The following is a 14,545-nucleotide window of genomic DNA, read 5'->3' as shown; positions in this document are numbered from 1 at the left end:
TACCAATGACGTATCTCGCTTTGGATCGGAGGAGATTCTCTCTGGTTTTGGGCTGCCAGTCTTGCTTGCGAGATTAAGGCGGAGCTCACCATCTGCAGCATCGTCGATAGTATTGTGCAGGGCCGAGTGGAGGGTCTGAATCAGAGGCGGTTCTGTGACCGTGTAGGATGCAGAATCCTTGACTTGCGCCATCGGGTGGTGGGTTTCCAGGTTCCACTTAATAGGTCAGGAGTCCACTACACACAGGAGCAGCTACACGGGTAGGTTAGAGGGCCTCAGGGAAACACAGAAAGGGCGTCCGTCTAAAAGGGGGCAGGTAAAACACAATAAGTTAGTTGTAGAAACGATCGGTATTGTAGTAGTAAATTGTCGTAGCTGTGTTGGGAAAGAACCAGAGCTCTAAGCCCTAATAGAAAGCTCTGAAGCTCAAATATTTATAGGTACAGGAAGCTGGCTAAAGCCGGAAATAAGCTCAGCAGAAATTTTTTCAAACGATCTAACAGTGTTCAGAAAGGATAGATTAAATACAATTGGTGGTTGAGTATTTATTGCTGCCAGAAGTAGTTTGCCTTGTAGTGAAACTGAAGTAGACAGTTCTTGCGAAGTAGTATGGGTAGACGTTATACTTGACAATCGGACTAAACTATTAATTGGGTCGTTTTACCGACACCCCCCCCCCCCCCCTCTCCCGACTCAGGAGATAGAAGTTGCTGAACAGTTCAAAGAAAACTTGAGTCTCATTTCAAATAGGTACCCCAGTCATACAATTATATTCGGTAGTGACTTTAATCTACCCTCCATATGCAGGAAAAATATGCAATCCGAAATTGTAATGAATGATTTCTCAGAAAATTATTTTGAACAATTAGTTCATGAGCCCACTCGAAGCGCAAATGGTTGCGAAAGCATACTTGACCTCTTAGCAACAAATAATCGTGGACAAATAGTGAGTATCGTGACTTATACAGGAATGAGGGACCACAAGGCAGTAGCTGTTAGGCTGAATACCGTAACTCCTACAACCATCAAAAAGAAACGCAAAGTATATCTATTTAAAAAAGCTGATAAAAATGCTCTTCACACCATTTTAAGCGACAGTCTGCACTCCTTCAATCTGATCATGTAAGCGTAGAAAAGTTGTGGAATGATTTCAAAGAGATAGTATCGACAGCAATTGAGAGATATATATCACATAAATTAATAAGTGATGGTACTTACCCCCCATGGTACACAAAACGGGTCAGAACGCTGTTGCAGAGGCAGCGAAAAAAGCATGCCAAATTTTAAAAGAACGCAAAACCCCCAAGACTGTCAAAGTTTTGCAGAAGTACGAAACATAGAGCGTACTTCAGTGCGAGATGCTTTCAATAATTTCTACAACGAAACTCTGTCACCGAAATCTGGCAGAAAACCCAAAGAGATTGTGGTCATACATAAAGCACACCAGTGGCAAGACGCAATCAGTACCTTCATTCTGCGATAACAACGGTGAAGTCACTGATGACAGTGCCTCTAAAGCAGAGTTATTAAACACGGTTTTCCGAAACTCCTTCACCAAAGAAGACGAAGTAAATATTCCTGAATTCCATTCAAGAACAACTACCAAGATTAGAAACATAGAAGTAGATATCCTCGGTGTAGCAAAGCAGCTTAAATCACTTAATAAAGGGAAGGCCTCCGGTCCAGATTGCATACCAGTCAGGTTCCTTTCAGAGTATGCTGATGAGATAGCTCCATATTTAGGAATTATACACAACCGCTCGCTCACAGACAGTTCCGTACCTAAAGACTGGAAAATGGCTCAAGTCACACCAATACCCAAAAAGGGAAGTAGGAGTAATCCGTTGAATTACAGGCCCATATGACTAACGCCGATTTGCAGTGTTTTGGAACATATTCTGTATTCGAACATTATGAAGTACCTCGAAGAAAACGATTTATTGACACGTAGTCAGCACGGATTCAGAAAATATCGTTCTAGGAAACACAACTAGCCTTTATACTCATGAAGTAATTAGTGCTATCGATAGGGGATGTCAGATCAATTCCATAGTTTCAGATTTCCAGAAGGCTTTTGACACCGTTCCTCACAAGCGTCTTCTAATCAAACTGCGTGCCTGTGGAACATCGCCTCAGTTATGCGACTGGATTCGTGATTTCCTATCAGAAAGGTCACAGTTCGTACTAATAGACGGAAAGTCATCGAGTAAAACAGAAATAATATCCGGCGTTCCCCAAGGAAGTGTTATAGGCCCTCTATTGTTCCTGATCTATATTAACGACATAGGAGACAATCTCAGTAGCCGTCTTAGATTGTTTGCAGATGATGCTGTCATTTACCGTCTTGTAAAGTCATCAGATCACCAAAAGGAATTGCAAAATGATTTAGATAAGATATCTGTATGGTGCGAAAAGTGACAATTCACATGAGTACTAAAAGAAATGCGCTAAATTTCGATTACGCGATAAGTCACACAAATCTGAAGGCTGTAAATTCAACTAAATACTTAGGGATTACAATTACAAATACCCTAAATTGGAACGATCACATAGATAATGTTCTGGGTAGAGCCAACCAAAGATTGCGATTAGTGACAGAACACTTAGAAGGTGCAACAGGTCTACTAGTCCGCCCTATTCTGAAGTATTGTTGTGCGGTGTGGGATCCGCATCAGATGGGACTGACGGATGACATCGAAAAAGTACAAAGAAGGACAGCTCGTTTTGTATTATCGCGAAGTAGGGGAGATAGTGTCACAGACATGATACGTGAATTGGAGTGGCTATCATTAAAACAACTGCGTTTTTCTTTGTGACGGGATCTTTTGATGAAATTTCAATCACCAATTTTCTCCTCCGATTGCGAAAACATTTTGTTGGCACCACCTACATAGAGAGAAATGATCATCATGATAAAATAAGAGAAATCAGGGCTCGCACAAAAAAAAAATTAAGTGCTCGTTTTCCCCGCGCGCCGTTCGAGAGTGGAACGGTAGAGAGACAGATTGAAGGTGGTTCATTGAACCCTCTGCCAGGCACTTTATTGTGAACAGTATAGTAATCACGTAGATGTAGATGTAGACTTACTGCTGTGGTGTAAGGGTACCACGGATGACTACCGAAGGAGCCCCGTTATGACAAGGAATGGCACCCCAGACACTCGCTCCTGGTAGTCTGGTCTTATGGTAGGTGACAGCCAAGTTGGTCCTCCACTGCTGTCTGGGGCGTCTACAGACACGTCTTCGCTGGTCATCGAGACTCAGTTAGAAGCGGGAATCATCACTGAAGAATTCTGCTCCAGTCAATGTGATTTGAGACGAGTCTGGAGACGCCTCGTACAGCAGTGGGTTATCAACCTGACTGTCGGCCGCCATTTGGCCGACCACCAGGAGTGATGGTCTGGAGTGCCATTCCTTTTCATAGCAGGACCCCTTCGGTTGTCATTCGCGGCGCCCTTACAGCACAGCGGTACGTCGACATACTCTGTGCCCTGTTTTATTGTCTTTGATGGCAAGCCATCTCGGGCTTAAATTTCAGCAAGACAATGCCCGCCCATACTTGTCTTCGTGCTTGCCAAATCATGCCTTGGCCAGCAAGGTAGCCCTATTTCTCCCCAGTTACGAATGTTGGAGCATTATGGCCAGGACATTCCAACCAGCTCGGGATTTTAGGGATCTAACGCGCCAATTGGACAGAATTTGGCACGATATCCCTAAGGACATTCAACAACTCTATCAGTCAATACTAAGCCGAATAACTGCTTGCATAAGGGCCAGAGGTGGATCAACACGTTATTGACTTGCTCTGTTTGTGAAGCTCTTTCCCTTGAATAAATGATCCAGTTTTTCTGAAACTGTAATCACTTGTTTGCTTGTGCATGTACATCACATCTACCGGTTTCCGCATCATTCAGACACTTCCTTCGTCCTTCGCGGTGTGTCGTTTTTGTGTCTTAGAGTGTATCTATTGTTTGCAGTGCACCTAAGCAATGTTCGCTCGGAAACTGGACTTTCATTCGCTGAGAGTAACAATTCTGGTCATGAAATCGATTGTCATTGCCGAGGCATACCACTCGTCGCTTGGTAGCTTTTACGACCACTCTTCTTACGCCGTGTTACATGGATGCGAGTGGTATACCATTCCTTATAGATAAGGTGGAGAATCTGTTTTAACAGACGAAAATACACTCCTGGAAATGGAAAAAAGAACACATTGGCACCGGTGTGTCAGACCCACCATACTTGCTCCGGACACTGCGAGAGGGCTGTACAAGCAATGATCACACGCACGGCACAGCGGACACACCAGGAACCGCGGTGTTGGCCGTCGAATGGCGCTAGCTGCGCAGCATTTGTGCACCGCCGCCGTCAGTGTCAGCCAGTTTGCCGTGACATACGGAGCTCCATCGCAGTCTTTAACACTGGTAGCATGCCGCGACAGCGTGGACGTGAACCGTATGTGCAGTTGACGGACTTTGAGCGAGGGCGTATAGTGGGCATCCGGGAGGCCGGGTGGACGTACCGCCGAATTGCTCAACACGTGGGGCGTGAGGTCTCCACAGTACATCGATGTTGTCGCCAGTGGTCGGCGGAAGGTGCACGTGCCCGTCGACCTGGGACCGGACCGCAGCGACGCACGGATGCACGCCAAGACCGTAGGATCCTACGCAGTGCCGTAGGGGACCGCACCGCCACTTCCCAGCAAATTAGGGACACTGTTGCTCCTGGGGTATCGGCGAGGACCATTCGCAACCGTCTCCATGAAGCTGGGCTACGGTCCCGCACACCGTTAGGCCGTCTTCCGCTCACGCCCCAACATCGTGCAGCCCGCCTCCAGTGGTGTCGCGACAGGCGTGAATGGAGGGACGAATGGAGACGTGTCGTCTTCAGCGATGAGAGTCGCTTCTGCCTTGGTGCCAATGATGGTCGTATGCGTGTTTGGCGCCGTGCAGGTGAGCGCCACAATCAGGACTGCATACGACCTAGGCACACAGGGCCAACACCCGGCATCATGGTGTGGGGAGCGATCTCCTACACTGGCCGTACACCACTGGTGATCGTCGAGGGGACACTGAATAGTGCACGGTACATCCAAACCGTCATCGAACCCATCGTTCTACCATTCCTAGACCGGCAAGGGAACTTGCTGTTCCAACAGGACAATGCACGTCCGCATTTATCCCGTGCCACCCAACGTGCTCTAGAAGGTGTAAGTCAACTACCCTGGCCAGCAAGATCTCCGGATCTGTCCCCCATTGAGCATGTTTGGGACTGGATGAAGCGTCGTCTCACGCGGTCTGCACGTCCAGCACGAACGCTGGTCCAACTGAGGCGCCAGGTGGAAATGGCATGGCAAGCCGTTCTACAGGACTACATCCAGCATCTCTACGATCGTCTCCGTGGGAGAATAGCAGCCTGCATTGCTGCGAAAGGTGGATATACACTGTACTAGTGCCGACATTGTGCATGCTCTGTTGCCTGTGTCTATGTGCCTGTGGTTCTGTCAGTGTGATCATGTGATGTATCTGACCCCAGGAATGTGTCAATAAAGTTTCCCCTTCCTGGGACAATGAATTCACGGTGTTCTTATTTCAATTTCCAGGAGTGTACATTCGACGTTACAATGGTGAGTTCTTCACCTTTCTCTGTGAGGTAACTGAGTAGATACTGTAACACATGAAGAATTAGTTCACCTTATTATACCATAAATAAGAAGAAGTTGTTAACTTCGTACAATCCATTTCCACAGGAATATAATGAGTGTTTAGAACTGTGTGTGAATATTAAAGTATAACTTGATACAGACAAAATACAAGTGCCTCACTCAGAGTGCACTTAACAATGACTTGCACGTCGTGTTTTGCGTAAGACATTGGCCACACAGCTGCGCTACTAGAAGAGGATGCTGTCGTCTTACTCGGTGATCGTGAACGGAGACTGAGCGATCCTGCGCTCGGCCGTAAGTAGTAGAGAGTGGTTGCAGCGGCCTAAGCGAAACGTTTCTGGGCGTGGCTACGCCGGTATCGGTCATCCGTCGACGCGACTTGCACCGACTGTCTTCTCTTTTAGTTGCACTGCGAGGCGCCAGCATCATTTTGGCTCTTCGGACGCCACCACACTGTCCTCATTGATGCACCAAAAAATTGGGCAACTTCTTTCGCGATGTGGCCACGGGCACATCCACACAAGACAGTAACCTTCTGCAACTCTGTCACATCTCTACGTCGACCCGTCTTACTGCACTGATTACTCACAACCGACTGGTCGACTCACGTCACTTCACTACCGGCTAGGGTAAGTTCTACACTAGCTACAGCTTTCCAAGGCGATCTGCGTGTTTTTTTTAAGGAGATGTCTAATAGTTTGTCCACTGGGTTTCACTACCAGCAATAGCGCTTTGATGTTTTTCGATTTCCGATGAAAGATATGATTGTAAGTAAATAGTTTAACAGAGTTACGAGCGAATTTTTACAGGAAAGTACCTATCAGTACTGCCCACTAGTAATACACTACTGGCCATTAAAATTGCTACACCAAGAAGAAATGCAGATGATAAACGGGTATTCATTGGACAAATATGTTATACTAGAACTGACATGTGATTAAATTTTCACGCAATTTGGGTGCATAGATCCTGAGAAATCAGTACCCAGAACAACCACCTCTGGCCGTAATAACGGCCTTGATACGCCTGGGCATTGAGTCAAACAGAGCTTGGATGGTCGCATCAGTGTTTGGCGACATCGCGGTGAACGCACATTCGAAGCGTGTGTTCGTTATCGCCATACTGACTTATCACCCAGCGTGATGCTATGGGGTGCCATTGGTTACACGTCTCTCGGTCGCCTCTTGTTCGCATTGACGGCACTTTGAACAGTGGACGTTACATTTCAGATGTGTTACGACCCGTGGCTCTACCCTACATTCGATCCCTGCGAAACTCTACATTTCAGCAGGATAATGCACGACCGCATGTTGCAGGTCCTGTACGGGCCTTTCTGGATGCAGAAAATGTTCGACTGCTGCCCTGGCCAACACATTCTCCAGATCTCTCACCAATTGAAAACGTCTGGTGAATGGTGTCCGAGCAACTGGCTCGTCAAAATACGCCAGTCACTACTCTTGCTCTTGATGAAATGTGGTATCATGTTGAAGCTGCATGGGCAGCTGTACCTGTACACGCCATCCAAGCTCTGTTTGACTCAATGCCCAGGCGTTGTTGTTGTGGTCTTCAGTCCTGAGACTGGTTTGATGCAGCTCTCCATGCTAATCTATCCTGTGCAAGCTTCTTCATCTCCCAGTACCTACTGCAGCCTACATCCTTCTGAATCTGCTTAGTGCATTCATCTCTTGGTCTCCCTCTACGATTTTTACCCTCCACGCTGCCCTCCAATGCTAAATTTGTGATCCCTAGATGCCTCAGGACATGTCCTACCAACTGATCCCTTCTTCTAGTCAAGTTGGGCCACAAACTTCTCTTGTCCCCAATGCTATTCAATACCTCCTCATTAGTTACGTGATCTACAAACCTAATCTTCAACATTCTTCTGTAGCACCACATTTCAAAAGCTTCTATTCTCTTCTTGTCCAAACTATTTATTGTCCATGTTTCACTTCCATAGATGGCTACACTCCATACAAACACTTTCAGAAACGACTTCCTGACACTTAAATCTATACTCGATGTTAACAATTTTCTCTTCTTCAGAAACGCTTTCCTTGCCATTGCCAGTCTACATTTTATATCCTCTCTACTTCGACCATCATCAGTTATTTTGCTCCCCAAATAGCAAAACTCCTTTACTACTTTGTCTCATTTCCTAATCTAATTCCCTCAGCATCACCCGACCTAATTCGACTACATTCCATTATCCTCGTTTTACTTTTGTTGATGTTCATCATATATCCTCCTTTCAAGACACTGCCCATTTCGTTCAACTGCTCTTCCAAGTCCTTTGCTGTCTCTGACAGAATTACAATGTCATCGGCAAACCTCAAAGTAATTATTTCTCCTCCCTGGATTTTAATACCTACGCCAAATTTTTCTTTTGTTTCCTTTACTGCTTGTTCAATATACAGATTGAATAACATCGGGGAGAGGCTACAACCCTGTCTCACTCCCTTCTCAACCACTGCTTCCCTTTGATGTCCCTCGACTCTTATAACTGCCATCTAGTTTCTGTACAAATTGTAAATAGCCTTTCGCTCCCTGTATTTTACCCCTGCCACCATCAGAATTCGAAAGAGAGTATTACAGGTCAACATTGTCAAAAGCTTTCTATAAGTGTACAAATGCTAGAAACGTAGGTTTGCCTTTCCTTAATCTTTCTTCTAAGATAAGTCGTAGGGTCAGTATAGCCTCACGTGTTCCAACATTTCTACGGAATCCAAACTGATCTTCCCCGAGGTCGCCTTCTACCAGTTTTTCCATTCGTCTGTAAATAATTCGCGTTAGTATTTTGCAGCTGTGGCTTATTAAACTGATAGTTCGGTAATTTTCACATCTATCAACACCTGCTTTCTTTGGGATTGGAATTATTATATTCTTCTTGAAGTCTGAGGGTATTTCGCCTGTCTTGCTCACCAGATGGTAGAGTTTTGTCAGGACTGGCTCTCCCAAGGCCGTCAGTAGTTCTAATGGAATTTGTCTACTCCCGGGGCCTTGTTTCGACTCAGGTCTTTCAGTGCTCTGTCAAACTCTTCACGCAGTATCGTATCTCCCATTTCATCTTCATCTACATCTTCTTCCATTTCCACAATATTATCCTCAGGTTCATCGCCCTTATATAGACCCTCTATACACGGTGAGTCACCTAACGTTACCGCTGGATATATTTCGTAAACCACATCAAATACTGACGAACCGATTCCACAGACCGAACGTGAGGAGAGGGGCTAGTGTAATAGTTTAATACAAACCATACAAAAATGCACGGAAGTATGTTTTTTAACACAAACCTACGTTTTTTTAAATGGAACCACGTTAGTTTTGTTAGCACATCTGAACATATAAACAAATACGTAATCAGTGCCGTTTGTTGCATTGTAAAATGTTAATTACATCCGGAGATATTGTAACCTAAAGTTGAAGCTTGAAACCTCCGACGTTCAGTTGCGTGTTGTAACAAACACGGGCCAAGGTCGGCGAGCAGCATCTGCAGGGACATGTTTACGATGACGACCGTGTTTACGAGTATGGCTGTAGTGCACTGTTGTGGTTTGGTCTAGCTGTCGCAGTGTCCGCATGTAGCGCTTGCTGCTATTGTTATTCTGCATTCGTCTCTGCACGCAGACCAACTGTAGTGCACCGTGTTACCAGACGTCTGTGAGAGTGTAGTGTCGTAGGAACTGTGACCATGGTGTATTCGAACTCTGAAAAGGCGGAGATGATACTCATCTATGGCGAGTGTCGACGAAATGCAGCTGAAGCCTGCAGGGTGAATGCAGAACGTTACCCGGACAGAGAGCATCCAACGTGCCGCACATTGCAAAACATCTACCGCCAACTGTATGCAACAGGTATGGTCGTAGCACGCAAACAGGTCCGTAACAGGCCCGTCACAGGAGAAGCGGGTGCAGTTGGTGTGTTAGCTGCTGTTGCCATGAACCCACACATGAGTACACGGGACATTGCGAGAGCCGGTGGACTGAGTCAAAGTAGTGTCATGCGCATACTGCATCGTCACCGCTTTCACCGGTTTCATGTGTCGCTACATCAGCATTTAAATGGTGATGACTTTAATCATCGAGTGCAATTCTGTCAATGGGCATTAACAGAGATTGCGTTGCAGTTCTACCTGTTTACCGATGAAGCGGCTTTCACAAACCACGGGGCAGTGAATCTACGGAACATGCATTACTGGTCCGTGGACAATCCTCGCTGGCTCAGACACGTAGAGCGACAGCGACCGTGGACTGTAAATGTATGGTGCGGAATTATTGGCGACCACCTCATTGGTCCTCACTTCATTGCAGGGGCCCAAACAGCTGCAACATACATCGCGTTTCTACACAATGATCTGCCAACGTTGCTCGAAAATGTCCCACGGGAAACGCGTCGACGTATGTGGTATCAGCATGATGGTGCACCTGCACATTCCGCAATTAACACTAGGCTGACCCTTCACAGGATGTTCGACGGGCGTTTCATAGGACGTGGAGGACGCATAAATTGGCCAGCCCGTTTTCCTGATCTTACACCTCTGGACTTCTTTTTGTGGGGTACGTTAAAGGAGAATGTGTACCGTGAAGTGCCTACAACCTCAGAGGATATGAAACAACGTATTGTGTCAGCCTGGGGCGACATTACACCAGATGTACTGCGGCGTGTACGACATTCATTACGCCAGAGATTGCAATTGTGTGCAGCAAATGATGGCCACCACATTGAACATCTATTGGCCTGACATGTCGGGACACACACTATTCCACTCCGTAATTGAAAACGGAATCCACGTGTGTACGTGTACCTCACCCCTCATGGTAATGTACATGTGCGTCAGTGAAAAAGACCAATAAAAAGGTGTTAGCATGTGGACGTAATGTGCTGTTCCAGTCTCTTCTGTACCTAAGGTCCATCACCGTTCCCTTTGGATCCCTACGTAATTCGGTGATCTCCGACACACACGATCGAACAGCGCAGGAGTGGTACTCAAGCGTCAACTTTAGGTTACAATATCTCCGGATGTAATTAACATTTTACAATGCAACAAACGGCACTGGTTACGTATTTGTTTATATGTTCAGATGTGCTAACAAAACTAACGGGGTTCCATTTAAAAAAACGTAGGTTTGTGTTAAAAAACATACTTTCGTGCATTTTTTTATGGTTTGTATTAACCAATTACACTAGCCACTCTCCTCACGTTCGGTCTGTGGAATCGATTCGTCAGTATTTGATGTGGTTTACGAAATATATCCAGCGGTAATGTTAGGTGACTCACCCTGTATACCCCTTCCACCTTTCTGCTTTCCCCTCTTTGCTTAGAACTGGGTTTCCATCTGAGCTCTTGATATTCATACAAGTGGCTCTCTTTTCTCCAAAGGTCTCTTTAATTTTCCTGTAGGCAGTATCTATCTTACCCCTAGTGAGATAAGCCCCGACATCCTTACATTTGTCCTCTAGCCATGCCTGCTTAGCCATTTTGCACTTTCTGTCGATCTCATTTCGAGACGTTTGTATTCCTTTTTGCCTGCTTCATTTACTGCATTTTTATATTTTCTCCTTTCATCAATTAAATTCAATATTTCTTCTGTTACCCAAGGATTTCTACTAGCCCTCGTCTTTTTACCTACTTGATCCTCTGCTGCCTTCACTACTTCATCCCTCAGAGCTACCCATTCGTCTTCTACTGTATTTCTTTCCCCCATTCCTGTCAATTGTTCCCTTATGCTGTCCCTGAAACTCTGTACAACCTCTTGTTTAGTCAGTTTATCCAGGTCCCATCTCCTTAAATTCCCACCTTTTTGCAATTTCTTCAGTTTTAATCTACAGTTCATAACCAATAGATTGTGGTCAGAGTCCACATCTGCCCCTGGAAATGTCCTACAATTTAAAACCTGGTTCCTGAATCTCTGTCTTACCATTATATAATATCTCTGATACCTTTTAGTATCTCCAGGATTCTTCCGTGTATACCCCAGGCGTATCAAGGCCGTTATTACGCCAGAGGTGGTTGTTCTGGAAACTGATTTCTCAGGATCTATGAACCCAAATTGCGTGAAAATGTAATCACATGTCAGTTCTAGTAAAATATATTTGTCCAATGAATACCCGTTTATCATCTGCATTTCTTCTTGATGTAGCAATTTTAATGGCCAGTAGTGTACTTCTAGTTACTAATCAACTTAAAATCTTATAATGGCTATAATTATTAGTTTACAAATGACGTAAATAATGATATAATGTTGTTCATTAAACCGTCCTCAATCATCAATAGAAATATCTGCACTTGTACCCATTACACCCTGTGTATTGTGAACAGTGGCTGTCCTATAACATTCCGTTAAGGATCACATAAATCCGGAGATTTTCCTCCCTAAAGAACCACATGCTACGTTCTGATTGGAAAAATACTCTCCAGTCCAATAAGAAAACTACTCTGGTGTTACGTGCTCTCGTATTTTGTTTATTATACAGGCGATAGATAGCGCCAAACTGTATTGAACGCCTTGCGAAAGCCAAGGAACACTTAGAAAATGTAACAGACCTACTAAGGAGACTGCCTACACTACGCTTGTCCGTCCTATTTCAGAATACTGCTACGCGGTGTGGGATCATTACCAGATAGGAATGACGGAGTACATCGAAAAAGTTCACAGAAAAGCAGCACGTTTTGTATTATCGCGAAATATGGGAGAGAGTGTCACAGAAATGATACAGAATTTGGACTGGAAATCATTAAAAGAAATGGTTCAAATGGCTCGGAGCACTATGGGACTCAACTGCTGTGGTCATCAGTCCCCTAGAACTTAGAACTAATTAAACCTAACTACCCTAAGGACATCACATACACCCATGCCCGAGGCAGGATTCGAACCTGCGACCGTAGCAGCAGCGCGGCTCCGGACTGGAGCGCCTAGAACCGCACGGCCACCATCATTAAAAGAAAGGTGTTTTTCGTTGCGACGGAATCTTCTCACGAAATACCAATCACCATCTTTCTCTTCCGAATGCGAAAATATTTTGTTGACAGCAACCTACATGGGGAGAAACGATCACCACTATAAAATAAGGGAAATCAGTGCTCATACGGAAAGATATAGGTGTTCGTTCTTTCCGCGCGCTATACGAGATTGGAATAATAGAGAATTGTTAATGTGGTTCGATGAACCCTCTGCCAGGCACTTGAATGTGATTTGCAGAGTATGCATGTAGATGTAGATGTAGAAGGAACCTGGACGCTGGTGTCTACTGACTTCTGACTCTCATGGACGAACAGAACCAACTGGATTTCACACGATCGCTTTGTTTGCAAAATCTATGTTAATTCCTGCAGTGGAGATTTTCTGCCTCGAGAAATGTCACAAAACGCGAATATGAAACGTGTTTCAAAATTGTATAACATACTGACGTCAGCGATATAGGCCTATAGTTTTGGTTGTCAATTCTGCTACCCTTCTTGAAAATGGGAATCACCTGCGAATTTTCCCAGTCATTGGGAACCCTTAGCTCCTCCAGCTACCTACGGCACACCGCTGCTATAAAGTGAGGAAGTCCTTTCACATACTTTACGTAGAATAGTACAGTTACTCATCCCATCAGGTCCAGTCACCTTTCCTCTGTTGTGCGATTTTAGCTGATTTCCTATTCTGCAGTGACTTCCTTCAGTTCCTGTATTTTGGCATTCGTGCGACGACTGAAAGGAGGAACTGCAGTTCTGTCTCCCTCGGTGAAACGATTTTAGAGAAAGGTTTTTAAATGAACACGCCGCGATTTGACTGTATTGTTGTTTATTTAATTACGACTCAGGTTTCGGCCTTTTATGGCAACGGCCTTGCCGCAGTCGATACACCGGTTCCCGTGAGATCACCGAAGTTAAGCGCTGTCGGGCGTGGCTGGCACTTGGATGGGTGACCATCCAGCCGCCATGTGCTGTTGCCATTTTTCGGGGTGCACTCAGCCTCGTGATGCCAATTGAGGAGCTACTCGACCAAATAGTAGCGGCTCCGGTCAAAGAAAACCATCATAACGACCGGGAGAGCGGCGTGCTGACCACACGCCCCTCCTATCCGCATCCTCAACTGAGGATGACACGGCGATCGGATGGTCCCGATGGGCCACATGTGGCCTGAAGACGGAGTGCTTTTTTTTTGCTTTTTTCGGCCTTTTATGCCATTTTCAAGTGATTGAGTTTATATCATTGACATAAACTGCAGAACATCAAGGCCGAAATCTGCATCGTAATTAGATTAACAACAATACAGTCAAATGGCGGTGTGTTCGTTTAAAAATTATTGTGTGACTTTTGCTTCAGAAAAAGGTATTTAGTATATCGACCGGTTCCTTCGTTTCGATGCCATTAGGATTACAAAGTGTCTGGATCCGTTTACTGGTTCTGTACAAGTCCAAGACTTCTTAGGATTTTTTGTCACATCGGAAGATATAATAATACTTTCGAATTCGTTGAACGTTTTATGGTTGACTCTCCTTTCACTGACTTTGGGTTCTTTCAGTTTCTGTTTGTCTACGAAGCCTTGGCTACGTTTAAATCTGCGGTGAAGCCACGGAGAGATCTCAAACATGTACTTCAGTACTCGTATTTACTCCTCAAAATACCATGCGGATTCGTTTCATATTACCCTCTCTTGCAAGCAGCCATACTAACACCACGTGGTGTGCGGGAACGTTGGCTTTACTTCCGCTGTCGCGCACGGCCGGTGATAACGGAGCGTGAGTTATCACCCAGGACACGTTTGCCGAGTGCAGACGTCAAACCGCTCACCGTCACGCCGCCGAGCCGCTCCGAAAATGGTTCAAATGGCTCTGAGCACCATGGGACTTAACATCTGAGGTCATCAGTCTCCTAGACTTAGAACTACTTAAA

General features: G+C 45.3%; 1 protein-coding gene and 1 pseudogene across 2 annotated transcripts in view; one reads left to right on the top strand and one right to left on the bottom strand.

Moving 5' to 3' along the window:
- LOC126251662 (proton-coupled folate transporter) overlaps positions 1-14,545 on the bottom strand; it is a 324,444-nt gene that overhangs the window by 260,111 nt on the left and 49,788 nt on the right. The window lies entirely within an intron of this gene.
- LOC126254477 (5S ribosomal RNA) lies at positions 13,486-13,602 on the top strand (annotated as a pseudogene).

This window comes from Schistocerca nitens, chromosome 4 (assembly GCF_023898315.1).
Source record: "Schistocerca nitens isolate TAMUIC-IGC-003100 chromosome 4, iqSchNite1.1, whole genome shotgun sequence".
Taxonomy (NCBI): domain Eukaryota; kingdom Metazoa; phylum Arthropoda; class Insecta; order Orthoptera; family Acrididae; genus Schistocerca; species Schistocerca nitens.
This window is presented reverse-complemented; position numbering and strand designations above follow the sequence as displayed.